Genomic DNA, 21,345 nt, shown 5'->3' on the forward strand with positions numbered 1-21,345 from the left:
AAAGGATTTATCACTCTACTGTCTGCTAGTTAGGCGTATTAAAAATGAGCTTTGGTCCTGTGATCTTAATCACCATACAGTGATACTTAAACTGAATAATTTTCCCTTACTAATCACTGCTGCAAACTGCTACACACTCAAATATAACAATCTATAGTGTCTAAGTTTCACAGGGGCAAATATAATAAACCACGGAATTTTGTCAGTGCTTTAGATTTTTAATGTAACTGATTATATAAAAAATAGCTTTATTGATTTCACTGATCTGAGAAAAGAAACAAACATTACTCTCTTCTCCTTTAATATATTCTAAAATTGGAATAGCTTTACAATATGTTCACTGAATTATCAAAATCCCAATGTTTGCATAAGTGAGGACATAGCTCAAGTTTTATGAGACTGTATATCGTATCATATCATATCATATCATATCATATCATATCATATCATATCATACACATTATGATATAAGTTTAGTTCCAATGACATTAAACCTGTGGAGGGGCGAAGAAGCACTCTTGTTAGAAAGATTATCATTGAATGAGTCTTGAATATCACCCAGCATTTTTTTTTTGAGTGCTTTGTGTTTAGTTTCTAAAACTCCTCAAACCAATCTTTGAGAGAAGAGTAATTACCTAGTTAATGGGTTTAGAGATGAGTAAACTGAAGTACAGAGATATTAAACAGCACGTCCAAAGATATGTGGGATAAAACATATCTTAAAAACAAAAACTAAGCTCTTTCTTCATTGTGCAAGAACTAAAGCTGGTGGAACCAGAAAACAGCTACCAAATCCGGAAGCTGAAGGTGAGAGGAGATGAGAGCCCATATTCGATGCTGGCTGGGACATACCATGGCTGTTCAGACACCATGTTCAGACACCACGAAAACAAGCAATGGCTTCAGATAAAAGCCCCAAATTGTTCCTACTCAGGAGTCTAGCCTCATTCAAGTCAGTGTCTGAAACTGGCCACATGCTACCTTGTTGAGCCCTCAGAGGGAAAGGTGAGCAAACATGTATGTTCTATTCCAATGAAGGTCATCTAGGAGCCAGTTAGTGAGTGCCCGGGCCATGAACATTCTATCTAATTGAGAAACCAGACTTTTAAAAAGTGGCCTAAAACTACTTTGCCAAAGACACCTCACAATTTTCCTTCTCTGAAGACATACGTTCTCTTAACTGTTGCTCTTGTTATGTGCCTTTGAGTCAGCTGCGACTCATGGCAGCCCCATGTGCGATAGAACGAAACACCGCCCAGTCCTGCGCCATCCTCACAATCATTGTTGTGCTGGAGCCCATTGCTGCAGCCACTGTGTCAGTCCATCTCACTGAGGGTCTTCCTCTTTTCCACTGACCTTCTACTTTACCAAGCATGATGCCCTTCTCCAGGGACCGGTTCCTTCTGATAACATGTCCAAAGTATGTGATACAAAGTCTTGTCAACCTTGCTTCTAAGGAGCATTCTCTTAACTACTGATGTTCAAACTGAGAAATAAAGGTGAATCTTACCAGATAGTTTATTTTAGAGAGTAGGTTGTAGATTTGAACAGAATCTCCAAATGCCTAATGTTTATCTGCTCTATTAGTTTCCTGGGGCTTCTGGAACAAAACACCACACACTGGCTGGCTTATAACAGGAATTTATCGTCACAGTGCTGGAGGCTAGGAGTCTGAATTCAGGGTGTCCGCAGGACCTTCCTCTCTCAGTCTGCTCTGGGAAATGAGCCTTCCTCATCTCTGCCACTCTGGTAGCCCCAGGCATTTCTTGACTTTCCTAATAGATGCCAGCCGTCTTCCCCTGGTATGTATCTCTACATCTAGTGCCCTCCTCTATAAAGACAGCGTTCAGATTGGATTAGGACCCACCCAACCATGTTTCTCATCATTGCAAGAATGTGAGCATCTGAACTTTAATGGTGAAAATCATACAACTGGGACAACAATGATTATATTTCAAAAATGATCATAAAACTTAATATTGTTGGGTGGCTAATCAGTTTATCACTCTCTGTAAATGCTAGGGTTTTCAGGACTTATTTTTGTAATCTCTTCTGTAGTCTACATTTTTTTCACTAGGCAATCACACCTACACGCATGGCTTTAAACACTGTTTGTCTTCATAGGCTTTCAAGTTTAGATCAAAAACCAAAAACACACCTATTTTTCATATTTCTGTTATGTTTTTAGTTTTGGGTTTTTAATTTTTTTTTAACTTGTAGCTATTTAATTTCTGTAATTCTGGTACATGACTTATTTTATCCCAACAGTTATGTTATTGTTTCGTGAGGCATCAGTAATTACTTGTCATTACCCACTTTCTTGAGATTTTAAGTTTAGTTGCAGACAGCTGAACACAGTTTGCCATTATAATGTATTTTATTGCTTCCCCTACTATAATATTTTCTACATTTTCAATTTTATGCACTAGATTTTTTTTCTCATTTCCTCCACTGGACTGGCTACATATTATCAATATTTTTACAAAAAAACAAATGAAACACGTAGCTGTCTAGTAGATTCCGACTCATAGTGACCCTATAGGACAGAGTGGAACTGCCCCATAGAGTTTCCAAGGAGCGACCAGTGGATTTGAACTGCCAACCTTTTGGTTAGCAGCCATAGCTCTTAACCACTACACCACCAGGGTTTCCATCAAAATTATTATTATATTATATTCAGAACATTCAGAATTTGGGTTTATCTATCAACTCTACTGTTTTTTACATTTTTAATTTGTTAATTTATGGTCTATTTGTTAATCATAATTTCTAGCTAACTTCAGCATTTTTTATGTTTGTTCTGTATATTATAATATGATTTACACTCTTCATTTGGTTATTTTCACTCTTTCTTTTTATACAAGCTTTTTAAGTCATTAAATTGCCTTACAGTGTGGAGTTTTTCAAATCTACTGAGTTAAAACGTAGTAAAAATTTTAGTCAATGTCTTTAGGGTTTTAAAATGTATCCCCCCTTTTGAAAAATGTAAAAACAACATAATTTAAAGGTATTTCAATATGAATTAAACGCTGTGACTAAATACACATAAAAATAGTAAATTTACAATGAAATTGCCTTTTTAATATCACAGGTTATTTTGTTTCAGCTTGCACCAGGTGGTAAAAATATAAGTATTGAGGATGATGTTTTGGTCCAACCTTCTGAAAAAAAAAAAACCTTCTGAAGGGCACATTAATTGGGGACATTTTCTGTGTCAATCTTGAGGTCTACATTGTTTTCAGAGCAAAGAATTCATAAAAAGCTGCTTTGTTATTTCATGTTAATACACAAAGGGTGTGTGTCTAGAGAGGATGATGACAAAAAAGCCTTGTGTACTTAGTGGAGATAAATAGAAACGTATTATATACTAAGTCCTTCAATGATATGTTTTCGAAGGTACGTTTGGCAACTGAATTATACTTCAGTCCCAGAATTGCTCTCAAGGAACTTTTGGCAAAAACCATTAAAAAAAAAATTCTTCCAAAGTTCCAAGGTTATTTCTGAAACTTCATGTTAAGAAACGAAAGCTTGCCTTCGTGCTCTACACACAGAGCGTGATACTTGACTTTCCCTATGAAATCAATTAAAAGGAAATATTTTCTTAAGAGCATCATTAAGTAAAAATGAGAAAACTTATATTTAGCATCAATTTACTGAAACTATGGCTAGATTTTTCCTTAAACTCTTTAGACTATAATAAGAAGTACTATTAGGACTTGTCCTTTTAAAACCTCAGGCTTATTTTACTCAGATGTTCAAATTTATCTGCTAAATATGCTGAGTTTTACATAAAGTTAAAATAAAGTTAAGAGTTTTCTAGCAATTTCTATTTCTAGAGAGCGACCGTATCCATCAACACACATCTGGAAAAGCATTTTTTTTCTTAGTAAAATCATCAAATTACACTAAAACCAAGTCAATTGTCCTGTGTTGAAAAATTACTTTTTGTGTAAGTAAGCTTTTGGATAACTTTGTTGTTGTTACGTGCTTTTCAGTTGGTTCTGACTCATAGCTAAGCTGTGTACAACAGAAGGAACATCGCTTGGTCCTGTGCCATCCTCATAATAGTAGGTAGGTTTGAGCCTATCTTTGCGGCCACTGTCCCAATCCACCTTGTGGAGGATCTTCCTCTTTTTTGCCGACACTCTGTCTTACTAAGCATGATATCCTTATTGCAGAGATTGGTCCCTCCTGAGCACGTGTTCAGTGTAAATTAAATGAACTCTCGCCATCCTTGCTTCTAAGGAGCATTCTGGCTGTACTTGCTCCAAGACAGATTTGTTTGTTCTTCTGGCAGTCCATGGTATATTCAATATTCTTTGCCAACATCATCATTTAAAGGTTTCAATTCTTCGGTCTTCCTTATTCATTGTCCAGCTTTCACACATACATGAGAAAATTGAAATACCATGGCTTGGATCAGGTGCACTTCAGTCCTCAAAGTGACCTCTTGGCTTTTTAACACTTTAAAGAGGTGTTTTGCAGCACATTTGCCCAATGCAATATGTCTTTTGATTTCTTGACCCCTGCTTCCATGTGCATTGATTGTGGGCCCAAGAAAAATAAATTCTTTGACAACTTCAATATTTTCTCCATTTATCATGATGTTTCTTATTGGTCCAGTTGTGAGGATTTTTGTTTTCATGTTAAGATGTAATTCATACTGCAGGCTGTAGTCGTTGATCTTCATCAGTAAGTGCTTCAAGTTGTCTTCATTTTGGCAAGCAAGATTGTGTTATCTGTGTGTCTCAGGTTGTTAATGAATCTTCCTCCAAACTTGATGTTGAGTTCTTCTTCAGAGAGTCCAGCTTCTCGTATTATTTTTCAGCATACAGATTGATTAAATATGGTGAAAGCATGCAACCCTGACACACACCTTTTCCTATTTTAAACCACACAGTATCCCCTTGTTCTGTTAGAATGACTGCCTCTTAGTCTATTTACATGTTCTGCATGAACACAGTTAGGTGTTCTGAAATTCCCATTCTTCGCAATGTTATCCGTAATTTGTTATGACCCACACAATTTAATGCCTTTGCGTAGTCAACAGTATACACCTTTCTGGTATCCTCTGCTTTCAGCCAAGGTCTATCTGACGTCAGCAATGATTTTCCTCATTCCGTGTCATCTTCTGAATCTGGCTTAAAATTCCGACAGTTCACAGTCAATTCACAACCACAGCATTTTAAAATTATACTCAGCAAAATTTTGCGTGCATGTGATATTAATTGTTGGATAATTTCCACATTCTGTTGGATCACCTTCCTTTAGAATGAGTGCAAATACGGATATCTTCCAGTCGGTTGGCCAGGTAGCTGTCCTCCAAACTTCTTGGCATAGAAAAGGGAGTGCTTGCAGTGTTGCATCTGTTTGTTGAAACACCTTAACTGGTATTCCCTCAGTTCCTGGACCCTTGTTTTTCACCAGTGCTTTTAGTGCAGCTTAGACTTCTTCCTTCAGTACCATCAGTTCTTGATCAAATACTATCTCCTGAAATGTTTGAATGTCAATCTGTTCTTTTTAGTACAATGACTCTGTGTTCTTTCCATCTTCTGATGCTTCTTCTGATGTTGATTCGATTTTTTTGCCTGTAGAATCATTCAAAATACCAATTTGGAGATTTAACTTTTTCTACAGTTCTTTCAGCTTGGGAAATGGTGAGTGTGTTCATCCCTCTTGGTTTTCTAACTCAGGTCTTTGCACATTCCATTATAATAGTTTACTTCGTCTTCTCCAGCTGCCCTTTGAAATCTGTTCAGCTCTTTTACGTCATCATTTCTTCCATTTGTGGTGGTGCAGTGGTTAAAGTGCTTGGCTGCTAATTAGAAGGTCTAAGGTTCAAACCCACCAGCCACTCTGTAGGAAAAAGGTGTGGCAATCTGCTTCTGTAAAGATTTACAGCCTTGGAAACCCTATGGGGAAGTTCTACTCTGTCCTAGAGGAACTTCATGAGTAAGAGTTAACTTGATGGCAATGGGTTTGGTTTTTGGTTTACTCTATGTTCAAGAGCAAGTCTCAGAGGCTCCTCTGACATTCATTGTGGTCTTTTCTTTCTTTCCTGTCTTTTTAATGACCTGTTTTTTCTTTACATATGATGTCCCTGATGTCACCCCACAACTCTTCTGGTCTTCAGTCAGTAACGTTTAGTGCATCAGATTTTTTTTTTTTTTAAGATGGTCTTTAAGTTAAGGTGAATATATTCAAGGTTGTACTTTGGCTTTTCTGTACTTGTTTTCATTTTCTTCACCTTGAACTTGCAAATGAGCTATTGGTGGCCTGTAGAACAGTTGTTCCCTGGCCTCGTTCTTACTAATGATATTGAGCTTCTCCATCATCTTTTTCCACTGGTTTAGTCTATCTGTTCCTGTTTTTTCCATCTAGTGAGGACAGCTAGGTTGAGTTATTTCCATAGATCATAGAGTGAAATTGTGAAACCTAATATTTAGCAGTGGAAGGTGATTAAGATTGTGATAAGTCAACACCCACCCAGGAGCAAGGAGGCAGAATAGAATGATATGAAGCAGCACTATATGGCACTTTTGGCTATCCCCGCTGGTCTTGAGTGGTGAGGCAGGAAGCAGGGTAGTTGACACTTCTGTCCATCCCTAATATTAGTGGTGTCACACAGCATCAATGAGACTAAATGAGGGGGTAGAAGGCAAGACCAGTTGGCATTCCACTTCCCCTTATTACCACCGCTGGTATCAGCGAAGGCCAGCGGGAATCTAATCTTGCACTATCACGTGGAGGCAACAGGCAGTGCGAGTTAATGACCCACTTTCTCCAGGAACATGTCAAAACAGGGATGTGGAGAACAAGAGAGAAGTTGAACCTCCACCTTTTCTGCCCACAAAGAGGCAATATGAATCAGTGCCCCACTTTTTGCCAGAGAATACTTCCCTCCCTAACACCTTACCAACACATCAGTATGGCCTCAGTATAATAATTGTGTTACTACAGCTGAAAGAGCTGTAAGGCACAGACTCTCCCTAAGAAGAGGTTCTGTGGGAAGCCCAAATACAACAGAAGAGACAAAAAACAGAACACTCGGGAATTTGAAGGCTCTGGCACCTGTAGCTACAGCAAATATTAAACACAGCCCAATTTCAAGCCAGATTAGCATAAAATTTCAAATTTAAGGTCTATTTACTTTAAAAAAAAATTTTTTTTTTTTTTTTACTTTATTTCCTATTAACTGATATACCATGTCTAAGTTTTGACAAAAATTAAAGGTCATGAAAAAGGCAAGGAAGATACAAAGCAAGCACCACAACCAGACTCAGATCTGATACGGACTTTAGAATTATCAGACAAGAAATTAAAAATAGCTCTGATTAACATATTAAGAGCTCTAAAGGAAAAAACTAGACAGTATGCAAGAACAGATGGGTAGTGTAAACAAAGAGATGGAAAGTTTAGGAAAGAACCACAAGAAAGTGCTAGAAACAATTTTTAAAAATCCCTTTGATGGGTTCGTTGGTAGACTGACTGGACATAAGCGTCAGCGAGCTTGAAGAGATGTCAATAAAAAAATTCCCAAACTGAAATGCAAAGAGAAAAAAAAATCATTCTTAAAAAGAATACAATATTCAAGAACTGTTGGACAATCTCAAAGGCGTAACATAGGAATAATTGGAATACTTGAAAAAGCCAAAACAGCAGAAGTATTTGAAGTAATAATGGCCAAAAATTTAACAAAATTAATGGCAAACATGAAACCGCATATTCAGGAATTTCAGAGAACACCAAGCAAGATAAATACTAAAAATTCTACACCTAGACAGTCATGTTCAAACTGCAGAAAACCAAAGACGAATTGAGAACGGTGAAAGAGGCCTGAGGTGATGGGAAGAAATCCTTGCTTACAGAGGGGAAAAGATAAGAATTATTGTTTTTGTTTATTGTTATTGCTCAAAACAGTGTTTCGTGGAGTAAATGTGCATATTGTACAAATTAGTCAGCTGGAGGCTAAGGATAACTGGATTTTCTAGGGTCCTTGCATTGGCTAAGAGTAGGATAAGGTCACGACAGCGGAATTGCATTCGATTTAGTAAATGAATGTGAACACTACAGGAAAAGAATCACAATGTATGGCTGCCAAACTAGTAAAACGGAAAAAGCCAATGAAAACAAATCTCAACCAATTCAAATGAACGAAAAATTTAAGAAACATAAATCAATATAATACAGTTAAAACAAAAAGAAAACTCAAAGTAAATGGCAGATTCAAGCTCATATATGTTCAATAATTACAACAAATATAATCAAAGTAAACGCTGTTTTTGAAAGTCAGCAGTTGCATCATATAAAGATTCAGAAGGTTTAGAGCAAAAGAATGAAAAAAAATACCAAGAAAACACTAAGTGAAAGAAAGTTGGTATATAGCTGTATTAAGACAAAGTAAAATAGATATTAAGACAAAAATTATTACAAGAATTAAAGAAGGTAACTCATGATGATCAAGATTTTAATTCAGCAGAAATACAGACGAAATACAATTAAATGTATGTACATAAATACATAGTCTCAAAATACGTAGAGCAACACTGACAGTGAAATGAACAAACAAAAATTTAAGAAAAAATACTACACATTAAAAATTGTAGGGTACAACTAAAATAATTCAAATTAATTTATCTCAAATTAAAGATAAAATTCTTAAAGTCAATTATCTGAGCATCCAAATTAATTTTAAAAAATAAAAAGAATGAACAAAAGCTTTTGAAGGAAAATAACAGAAAACAATGATAAAATACAGAGATTAACAAAATCATAATTGTTCTTTGAAAAGACTCATAAAATTGGTAAATCTTTACAAATATTGTTTAAGAAAAGTAAGAGAAAAGCACAAATAAACTGCCTTTGGAAGGAAGAGGAAACAGCTTTTCAGATCATACACACATTAAAATACAAAAATAAGATGTTAATAAAAAACTTATATCAAGAAATTTGAAATTTTAGATAAAATATATGTATTTCTAGGAAATACAACTTGCCAAGAATGATTCGAGAAGTGATAGAAAATCTGAACAGTTCTACCTTCATTAAAATTTTTGAAAATGTAATCAAAACATTTTATATTAAGCAAACAAACAAAAAAAGCTTCCAATCCCAGGAAGTTTAATATTTAATTTTAACAAGCATTTATGGACAAAATAATTTTCATCTTGAACAAACTCCTCTAGAGTGTAAAAAAAAAAAAATGAGTAAATGATCCCTAACTCATTTGATGTGGCTATCATGAATTGTGATATTGGCAAGAAATATTGAATATACCATGGACTGCCAAAAGAAAGAACAAATCCGTCTGGGCATAAGTATAGCCAGAATGCTCTTAGAAGTAAGAATGGTGAAACTATGTCTCACGTACTCTGGACATGTTGCCAGGAGGGATTGGACCCTGGAGAAGGACACAATCTTGGTAAGATAGAAGGTCAGCGTAAAAGAGGAAGACCCTCAACGAGATGGATTGACACAGTGGCTGCAACAGTGGGGCTCAAGAATAACAATGATTGTGAGGATGGCGTAGGACCAGGGAGTGTTTCTTTCTGTTGTACATAGGCTCACTATTGGTCAGAAGCAACTTGAGGACACCTAACAACAACTTCATAACCTGGATAGCAAAACCCAACAAATGACAATATGGGAAATGAAAATTAGAGAATAATATCATACATAAGCATATACAGAAAAAATTAGAAAATCAAATTCCTTAATGTATTTCTGTCAGAAATAGATAATACAGTGTGATCAAATTAACTTTAAGCAAGTGGACAAATTTGACTTACATTACATTAATTGCTTAAATCATTACATGAACACATTAAAAGAGGTAGACCATATATGTCCACTTCAATATATTCAGAAAAGCACTGTTTAAAATTCAGCATTCATTTGTAATAAAATATCTGAGCAAACTAGGAATAAAAGGGAATTTAGCCTGATTTTAAATAATTACAGTAACTCATAGTTGATGGTTAAAAATGGTGAAAGCAGTCCCTTATAGTGCAGGAACAAGGGAAAATCACCCAATATCTACACTTTTACTCAGTTTTATACTAGATGTCCCAGCCAAAATATTAAGGAAAAGAATGAAAAGATACAAGGATTGGAAAGAAAAAAAGCATTTTTTTTTTTTTAAATATGATTATCTACATGACAGGTTGGCAAACATTTTTGTGTAAAGGGTAAAAAAATAAATATTTTAGACTTTGCGGGCCATGTAGTTTCTTGTAACTATTCAACTCTGTGTGGCATAAAAGCAACCAAACTCAACACTTAAACAAATGAGTATGGCTGCTTTCCAGTTAAAAAATGATTTACAAAAACAAGAAGTCATTCCGATTTGATCCGCAGGTCAGAGTTTGTGACCCATCCACAGAGTTCCCACCAAAAATCCAACAGCTAAATTATTAAAATCAAGAAGAGAGTTTAGCAAGTCTTTTATAGAAAACCAAATACAAAGATGATTTTATTTCTCTACACCAGCAATAAATAGGTATGATATATAATTTTAGCAACCCAAATATACCTAGAAATAAATCTGGCAAAAAATAAACAAGAACTTTATGGAGAAAATGTTTTAATTTTATTAAAAACATGAAAGAACACCTTAATAAGTGCATTTATGTATCCTGTTGATGGATTGGAAGATTCCAAATCATGAAAATATTACTTTATCCCTTCAAAATTTGATCTTACAAATTAGCAGTAATTCGAACTTTAAAAAAATCACTTTTTGAGGGCCTGGGGAGGAAAATTAACAAGCTAACTTTATATTTTACGTGGAAAATCAAAGTCCCTAAAGAAACCAAAGCATTTAGGAGGAAGAAAAACAAGCAGGAGCCTTTTTAAATCAGATATCAAGAATTTGTATAAAGCTGTATTAACTAAGCCTGTATAGTACTGATGCAAGGATTGACCAACCGAACAAAATTGAGTCTAGGAGCAAGCCCACACATACACAGAAAATTAAATTTGTAACTAACATTTTATGCCATGGATTCAATGGTGCACTATTACTAAATAACTAGTATTTAGATTTTATATTAACAAATGTCAAAGTAAAATAACTTTTCCTCTGTGTTTCCATCAAGATCAATACTTCTGGGAAGCTACATAAACCTGGGTCTGAATTAAACACAAATGGTGGGTTATGGGCAAAATGAGACTTTTCATCGAAAAAATCTGTTATTGCTGTGAAAGGCATCACCAATGGCTTGCCGGGTATATTGATAATATATCTACAGTTAAGATGGATCATTTGTGAAAACCACCAAATGTGGCCTAAAATCAATCCACTATGCATCGCACCCCATTAATCAAGCACCAGCCTCCTGTCAAGGACTCTAGGCTACACTCTGCATTTTATCATCCTCTTCAAAATGCTCAGAGAACTCCACCTCAGGATCACAGACACCTCCGCATCCGACTGACAACCTCACGTCGCTCTGGGATCTCATCCCATCTCACTGGTGGGATTTTTGTTCTACTCTATTTGTTATCTGTCCAAGAAAATTCATCACGAAACATTAAATCACCTGATCAACGACCAGGGCCATTTTACTAGAAACGTGGCCCTGTTAATACTTGACTACTGGCAACAAATAGCATTACATGGAAAGAAATCTCTTCTCTAATCCAATACTTAAGCTGTTCACAAATCAAAAGTTACCAGCATATTTTTGTAACTCTGCATTGTTGCATTTTAGTGACATGGATGTTTAAATGTTTAATGCCCAACTTTATAAGTACCGCTTATAAATTTTAATGTTAAAATTACCGTTCCTATTTTTATTGCTACATAAAAGAAATTTTATAGGCCTTTTCATTTCTCGAATTTTATCTCTTAAGCCTTGCCTATGCATGCAATTATTTTTGTTATCATTTTAATCGGTGTTCAAAGTGTGTGTGTTTATTAACTTATCATCACAGCATGAGTGCCTCCCTTGGATAAGAAGTCCCTGTGAATATTAATTAGATTTACATCCCAACAATTGTTTGGCATATTTGCTTTGTGAACACATACGATCAACCACGCTGACAAAGATTTAATATGGCTGTATGTAAGAGGTAAACCGGATTAACACTAAATTAACAAATGGAAATGTATTTCCCTCTTAATCAAAGAAGTTCACAGATGAGTATTCAGGGGTTAGAAGGTAGCTATACAAAGTCACCTGGGTCCCAGGCATCCCCCAGGTCACCACTTTCCTGTCATCAGTGTGTGTCATGAAACTCCGGGTCCGAGGTACTTCCAGGCCCAGGCAGCAGGACAGAGAAAGGGCAAAGAGAAAGGGGCAAAGGACTGAGATCAATAGTGGACACAGTATAGGTACTCGAGTCTTGCACATAGACGGAAGGTTTTATGTTGTTAGGTACCGTCCAGTCCATCTTTGACTCATAGCAATCCCGTGTGACAGAGCAGAACTGCTCCTTAGGGTTTTCCAGGCTGGAATCTTCACAGGAGCAGATCACCAGGTCTTTTACCCTGTGGAGCCACTGGGTAGGTTTGACCAACCAAGCTCTCAGTTAGCAGATGAGTCCTTAACTGGTGTGCCACCAGGGCTCCTTGAAGATCATACAGAGTGATGAAATTGGACAGAAAATTCTTGTTGTTGTTGTTATGTACCGTCGCATCGGCTGTGACTCAAAGAGGCCCCATGTATAACATAAGGAAACGTTGCCCGGTCCTGCACTATCCTCATCGTAGTAGGTGTGTTTGAGCCCGTTGTTGCAGCCGCTGCAACAATCCGGAGAATAGAGACCTGGAAATGTATCTAGGCTGCAAGGCACTCTCTCTTTCCCTCTCTCTCACACACACAGGGTGTTTCTGGAAAAGCGAAATCCCAAAGCTGCTCACGTGTTTGGCCAAAACTATTCAAAACAGTGAACCGATACATTATTGACCAGTGACTTTATCTACAGGACACAAACAGTGAAGCTGACTCATCTTCCCAGTGACTCTTCTGACTAGGGCCGTTGTTCTACAAGGGGGTTTTGTGTATGGAGAGACGCTTCTGTTCAGTTCTGCCGCTGACTTTGAAGTCATGTTCACTTCTACAACTCAACAGCCTCATTTCTCAGTATAAAGAACCATGCCAGGCAGTTCTTGGGGGTGTAATTCTTCCTAGTATTTCACAGGAATTATTATCCCACAGAAACCTACACATAAATCGGATACTTCCTTTTTTTGTTTTCTCTTTCTGCACTGGCTGCCTAATCGAGCAAAGCAATGTCATATTTTAGAGCTGTATTTGAGCTAGGGCTTTGAAGCAGGTCATTCCGGTTAGAACCCCAGATGAGAATTTGCATCTCTACCTCAAAAAAAGAAAAAAAATTCAAACCCGTTGCCGGAGAGTCAATTCCAACTCATTGTGACCCTATAGGACAGAGTAGAACTGCCCCATAGAGTTTCCAAGGAGTGCCTGGTGGATTCGAACTGCTGACCCTTTGGTTAGCAGCCCTAGCACTTAACCATTAGGCCACCAGGGTTTCCATTTCTACCTCAGATATACTAAATCAGAATCTTCATTTTAATAAGATCCCCAGGTGATTCTTATGTATGACAAATTTTGAGATTCTTATGTATGATAAATTTTGGGGCTCACCACTCTAGTAGCCGTTCTCAGAATTGGTCCATAACCGGCAGCATTAGCATCTCCTGGGACCTTGTTAGAAATGCAAATTCTCAAAAGGGTTCGAACTGGAACAAACTGGTTCCACGCTCTGGTCTGAGCACCTTGATCATCTGCTTCACTAGTTCCTAACTGGGGGAGCACACCACAATCACCTGGGGAGTGATTAAAATACGCGTGCCGCCCACACATCCTGCCCCGTAGAAAAGAAACCCAAAAAGTGGTGTAAACAGGATAGAGTAAAGTAAGGGGTGTAATATGGCCACGTGTACTTTGATAAAAATCCCAGATTGTGCCAACTCAATGGCAATGGGTTTGTTTTTTGTTGTTGTTGTTTTGTCTTTGGTTTAAGCTGGTCAAACCCCTCTTTTGAGAAATGTAAATGTAACAAGAAAAAATGGCCTTCTATATCAGAGACTGGAAACCCTGGTGGCTTAGTGGTTAAGTGCTATGGCTGCTAACCAAAGGGTCGGCAGTTCGAATCCGCCAGGTGCTCCTTGGAAGCTCTACTCTGCCCTATAGGGTTGCTATGAGTTGGAATCGACTCCACAGCACTGGGTTTGGTTTTGGTTTGGATATCAAAGACTACAAATACTATAAGGTAATATATATTTTCACTTACTGTCCTGTCTCCACAGCCCTGGTGGTGCAGTGGTTAAGAGCTACTGCTGCTAACCAAAAGGTTGGTAGTTTGAATCCACCAGCCGCTACTTGGAATCCGTATGGGGCAGTTCTACTCTGTTCCACAGGGTTGCTATAAGTCAAAATCCAGTCGATGGCAGTGGTTTTGGAGTTTGTTTTGGGTTTGTTTTTTTTTTTTTTTTTTTGATTTATCATCTCCCCAGCATCTAGCACAATGCCTTTCACAAAGTAAACATTCAGTGAGTAAATTAGGTTACACGATTATGTTCAAATGGCTAACGAAAGCAAAGATTTTCTCAAAAATTTGGGCAAAGGCAAAATGGAGTTCCCTTGAGCAAGAAGCAAACTGAGCAGTTTCTTCAGTGCTCACGTATATTTACCACTCTGTGGAATTATGTTACTTGCTCATCTGCTTACTTGTAGTTCATTGTCTCACCCCCTTACTAGAAATTAGCCATTTAGACGAGACTCACCATTCAGAACACTGCGTGATACAGTGGGTCTGTACCCATTGTCGTTGAGCTGATTCTGGCTCATAGTGACCCCATTTATTACAGAGTAGAAGTGCTCCAGAGGATTTTCTCGGCTGCAATCTCTATGGGGAGCCCTGGTGACACAGTGGTTAAGAGCTCGGCCGCTAACCAAAAGCTCAGCAGTTCGAATCCCCCTTGGAGACCCTATAGGGCAGTTCTACTCTGTAGTACATTGGGTTGCCATGAGTCAGAATCAACTCAGCGGCAACGGGTTTGGTCTTTGTTTTTGGTTAATGTTTATGGAAGCTGATAGCCAGGTCTTTTTTCCTGCAGTGCTGCCAGTGGGTTCAAACCATCCATCTTTTGGGTAACAGCTGATAACAAACTGCTTATACCATCAGGGACCTGGTACAGTGGGCAGGAGCTAAAAATTTGTTAGATGTTTGTTAAAGAAATATATCCAAAGGCCCCCACATATGAAACCGAGTCACGAACCTGTGCTTTTATAAAATAACCTTACAGTAGAAGAATAATACACGCTCCTTGAGAAAAACTGTTTATATGTACGGAGATAAATAATCATTGGACGTTCCATTAAAACTATATTTAATAATTTGGTGAACAGCTTTTCTGTGGGTCTTTGTGTATATACTTTTACAGAAAAGGGGTCATATTTAAATGGTGTTTTGTTCATTCACTTTTTCTCTCAGTAATATGCCATGATATATATATAGAGAGAGAGACAGACAGAGAGACAGAGACAGAGATTTATTTCAAAAGTTTGGCTCAGATGATTGTGGAGGATGGCAAGCCCAAAATCCGTGTCAAGTGGCTGGAGACTTCTCTAGGCTTCCGTCTCAAGATCCACAGATCAGGCAGCGGGAAGAGTGCAGAACGCATCCTAAGGATATACCCTTCGCAAGTGACTGATTACTGTATAGTTACAGAAATAACACTCCCCTTCCAGGTTTGTTTGCCAACCGCTTCCTCCCCCCGGCAAGGTATTTTCATGACCACACTCCGCTAAGTTTTTCACAACAGCATGTGTTGCAGAATCTTAAATAAGATCGCTCTGTATCATTTTAATGGTTTTTCATAAACTTTAATCCATTTGCTTTTAAATGCCACTGAAGATTTGTTTCTTCGTACTCACAGGGTGAAAGTTTAAAAATGCACAAAAAGCAATAAAGACCTTGTATTTTCGAGGCAAGATAAAAGTAATTCCAAAAATAGAACGAGGCTGTTACATCACCTTAAGACTAGGACAGGTTTGCTTTTAAAAGAATGAATCCTCCTTGCTCTCCCTCCCCCAGATTCCCTGAGGAACAAAAACATATGCTTTTAAAACTTTCCAAAGTCTCATTTAAGGCTTCGTTTCCTTTAAATTTGCTCTCACAGTATCGAGGGGGCAGGTGTGTAATTTCTGCCTTATGATATCATTCTACCTGGAAATCACACACACTCTGCACCTTGCAAACTAGTAAGGTTAGTGAATTCCACATGACACTGGGGCTCTGTCTTTTAGGATTTATAGTTAAGTGACTTTGACATTGTGGGCAGAGCTCTATCAATGATGTAGTCAGAATGGAATGCATCAAATTCAGGACCAGCCAGGAAAAGGCGTACTTGTTGGATGGTATGTTTGCATCCCTGACAGTCCCTCCACCCCACGCCCCTTTTACTGGGTAAGAACTAGTGACATACCCACCCAGGACTCAAGGTGACGTGATTCCTCACCTTAACAGGTTCTGGCTCAGAGATGAATACTCATCCAGGCCTAAACTCGTGGCAGTTTCTGAATTTGGTTGAAACAGCACAAAGCACAGGATTTCTGTTACAGTTCCCAAGTGAATATGAACACAAAAGCCCGTTTCCCTGAAACTCTGAGTGCTTTGGGAGAAGCCCCACTGAGGACAAAGCCAGGAAAACCTAGGGAAATAAGGCCTTCACCCTGAAGACATCCTAAACAAATAAAACCTGTAGTTTTACTGCTAGATGATTCAGCTCTGTCAGCCAGTAAAATATCGTTGATGCCAGTTTGAGCTGGGTTTTCTGTTACCGATAACGTAGAGTCCAAAGTGGAAGAATACATCCCTTAGAAGGACAGTGAATCAAGTTCTTTCATATCTGATGCAATAAGGGAAGCTTATCTCTGGTCATGGATGAAAGATTCGAATATATTGTGATAAAAGATTACAGTCACTCATTCTAGAAGAAAAAGTGCTTCTCAGAGCTCTCGGCCCATCAGTTACTTTCTCTCCACCCAAAAACCCAGTGGGTGAAGCGTTGTTTTCTGCTTGCTCAAGTTTGATGTTGTATTTGCTGAAAGGAACATCTTTCCTTTATCTTTGACTTTGAAAGTTTCAAAAGCGCCCCTTTGTTTCTGGGTCACAGTCATCTGTCAAATAAAATATTTCAAGTAGGTACAAATGATTTTAAGGGCAAATCTCTTCAACAACCAAAAAAAAAAGAAAGTATTTTCAAAATGCTCATGGCCAGGATAAAGACAAAATATCAGCTAATATTCAAGTAGGAACCAAGGTAAATTCATGAACCGCACCCTGTTTACACTTCAAACATGAATTAAAATTGTTTGTTTGTTTAGCTAATAGGCTCAGCCCCGGTTACATGTCAGTAGTGTCCATTATAATTTAAACCAGGCTTGAATTTCATAAGCCTGCTGGAAAATTACATTGTTTTACTTTGGAGCTAGAAATACAAATTAATCTAGCATTTTGGCTGCTAATAATTAATTGAAGAATCTAACTTTTTGATTTTTACAAATGTGACAAAAAAGTAATTCCGTTTACTAATCAGTTCTTGACTTCCAGTGACAGTGACGCTAGCCAGCCCCACGCCAACTGGCTCTCGCTCCCTGATAAGATGGCTAGATATGTATTTTTTTATCTGTAAAATGCTGGCCTCCACCACTGTAGGACTGACATGTGACTCCAGAGCTCATTGCCTTCTTTGATGTTTGAAATATTTATGGCATTTAGATGAACCCTTGGTTGTACCCATTTATTTCTAGAAATATTTCAAAAGTGGACGTCTATAGAATTGTAATCAGTGTTTGGCTTATGTCATTTCTTATAAGATATTGTGCAATAATACTGTCATTTAGAGGTCTGTAGAAGGAGGAGGGAGCCCTGGTGGCACAGTGGCTAAGAGCTCAGCCGCTGACCAAAAGGCTGGCAGTTTGAATCTACCAGCCGCTCCTTAGACGCCCTATGGGACAGTTGCACTTGGTCGTATAGGGTTGCTATGAGTCGAAATCTACTCAAGGATAAGGGGTTTGGTTTTTGGTTTTGGTTAGAAGGACAGGTGTGCTGGAAGATTCAAGTGGTCAGCCCAGTAGGAACAGTAACTTTCTGATCAAGACAGTAAAATTGTTAAATTCACAGGAGAAAAAAACATGCATATCGTCAAGAGAGGTTAATTTTCCCTCTCTCCGGAAACTTCAGGGAAGGTCCATACAACTGTCCCTATGTTGTGGCATTGGTGAAAAATCTAGACAGACACCTGCTACTTCAGGGTCAGTGGTATCCATAAGGTGGTAAATTGAGGCAATGGAGTCGTTTGTAATGACAGTAGGATAGGGATGGTATTTCCTCTATTCAGGACCTCTTACCCAGTTAGCTCCAACGCATTCTTCAGTGTGAAACATCACCTGAGGTTAGGACAAGTCTCCTTGTGATATACTCCAAACCCTTCAGTACTTTCCTTCATAACATGTATTAGCTTTTAGACATATACTCGTTTTGTATCGTTACTGGTTGATACCTGCCTCTTTTACTAAACTGTAAGTTCCAAGAGGGTAAGAACCAAGTCCTTTTGACTACCATTGTGCGTAATGATATGCATCTACGGCATATGTGCCTACAGTGGCAATGTGTGTGTATGTGTGTGTATAGGGACACGCGTGTGTTTAACACAATGCCTAGCACTCAAGAGGCGTTAAACACATTTTTGAAAAAGATGGATGGATAAACGAGACAGAGCCAACTTCACAGGACACAGCTGTCACTTTCCCTGAGGAAGAGGTAAAAGAGGATCTCTGAATATTTCTGAAACTCAGTCTTCAAGTACATTTCAGGAAATTGCAGAAGGCAGATCACAAATGCAAATTCTTAAGGTGGAGCACACCTGCTCAGACCAAGCAAGGAATAAAGTATCAGAGGGAGGGGATATCAGTGGATAGTATGTGGGTGTATGGATTGTTACAGCTGAGAAGACCAGGAATTCTGGATGCCCACATGTTGTTGTTGTTAGGTGCCATTGATTTGGTTCCGACTCATAGCCACCCTGTATACAACAAGCAAAACACTGCCTGGTCCTACGCCATCCTCATAATCATTGTTATCCTTGAGCCCATTATTGCAGCCACTGTGTCAATCCATCTCATGGAGGGTCTTCCTCTTTTTTGTTGACCCTCTACTTTACCAAGCATGATGTCATTCTCCAGGGACTTATCCCTCCTGATAACATGTCCAAAATATGTGAGATTTAGTCTCACCACCCTTGCTTCTAAGGAGCATTCTGATTGTACTTCTTCCCAGACAGATTTGTTTGTTCTTTTGGCAGTCAATATTCTTCGCCAACACCATTTGCACCCTACAAAATTAAGTTTTGATCTGCATTGTATGCATTATTTTCTCTTCTTCAAACCTCTTAGAACAACACTGGGGCAGAAGTATTTGTAGCCAAGACAGTGCTTGAGGTTCACAGATCGTTTTATCTTTTTACTGAGAACACAGCCAATCGACATCTCCAACCTCAGTGCATTTAGGCTGAGGTCATGCCGTTGCAATTTAACCAATGATCTGTGGATGAAAATGAGCCCTGTGGAAAAAGAACAGTACCATTTGCGAGTCCCCACAATTGCCAACGTGGTGTTAAATTCGGGGGAATAATTGTGGTACACTTGGCAAATAAATGAATCATTTGCCTTTTCACGCCAATTACGTTACAATTTCACTGAAAGCTGTAGTGATACCAAGAAAGCAGCAGGGATTCTGGGGGCGTAAATTCTGTTCGTGGCTCCTAAGCCTACCCTGTGCCACCTATGCCAGAAAGGAGAAGTTATTGAATTTTTCGTATCTACAGTTTCCGAATCTTTAAAAGGAAGAATACAACCCCTCACTTAACCTAGGACTAAATGGGATAACCTACACACAGCTTGAAGCCCAGGAACTCACGTGAGCAGATGGCCGAACACTAGTCCGTTGATATCTAAGTAAAAGGTGCCGTATTCTCCTCACGTCATTTACAAGCTAGAGAATCACCTAGAATGTTTTCCGATTTTTTGTTCTTTCCATGTTTCTAAAAAATCAAGAGGTAGAAAGAAACCACCTTTATCCATGGACACAAGCACCCAGGTAGAGAATTTGTTTCCTTCAGATTAGTTTCATTTCACTTCCCTTCTCCCAGACATATTCTAGCTCCATATAATTGTTCCTTCAGCAAAGTCTGGAACAAAGAATATTATTCACTTTATCTTCGGATAAGGTGATACGATTAGAACAAAAGTAAAATACAGATCAATTATTTGACTAAATGCCTAAAGGTTTACTCCATATCAAATTGTGACACGAGAGACTTATAGAGTAAACATTTAGTAGTCATAATATTTTACCCATGCTGTCACCCAAAAATCCAAACCCATTGCCATCAAGTCAATTCTGACTCAGCAACCCTAGGGGACAGAGTAGAACTGCCCCTTGGGGCTTCAAAGGAGCAGCTGGTGGATTCCAACTGGCGACATTTTGGTTAACAGCCTGAGCGCTTAACCACCATGCCACCAGGGCTCCCACGCTGTTGCAAAAGGTAAAAACAGGAAAAATTCATAATTTCAAAAAGTTCAAAATTTTATTTCTTCAACAAAACCCAGAAATACTTGCTTAAAACATTCTCTTCTAAGTTAGTGGTTCTTTTTCTATTGAATAAAACTTGAGTTAGATTAAGTTCGTACTATGGACGTAGGCTGAACTTCCCAAATATTTACTGTTACATTTTACAGTAAAATCACTCAATGGAATGAATGTGCAGAAAACCAAGACTTCAATTTACCCAGAGAAAGGAGCCAAAAGACTAGAGCATCATTTCAAAGTGTGATGGTTTTGTTGACAAATTTGCAAAACCTATGCACTTTATGGGAAACCCTGATGGAGTAGTGGTTAAGTTCTACGGCTGCAAACCAAAAGGTCAGCAGTTCGAATCCACCAGGCACTCCTTGAGAACTCTATGGGGTGGTTCTACTCTGTCCTATAGGGTCTCTATGAGTCGGAATCGACTCAACAGCAATGGGTTTGTTTTTGTTTTTTTTGGCTTATGCGCTTTATGAGTGTGAGACCCTCAGGAATTTCAGTGGTCAACTTTGTCATGTCTCTTCTACCCTTTTTTCATTATGTTTGACTTTTCTAAGACAGAGCTTCATTACAGACAAGCAGTCTATGGCAATAGACTGGGGATATGAGACTTAGCAGTAGAGGTGGAGAAAGAGAGAGAGGTGAAGGAAAATGAACACCAAATTGAAATGGGGCTTTGGAGGTCCATCACCATGGAGTGACATGGCGGTATGAGATACGAGAGAC

The sequence above is a fragment of the Loxodonta africana genome, chromosome 26 (assembly GCF_030014295.1).
Source record: "Loxodonta africana isolate mLoxAfr1 chromosome 26, mLoxAfr1.hap2, whole genome shotgun sequence".
Taxonomy (NCBI): Eukaryota; Metazoa; Chordata; class Mammalia; order Proboscidea; family Elephantidae; genus Loxodonta; species Loxodonta africana.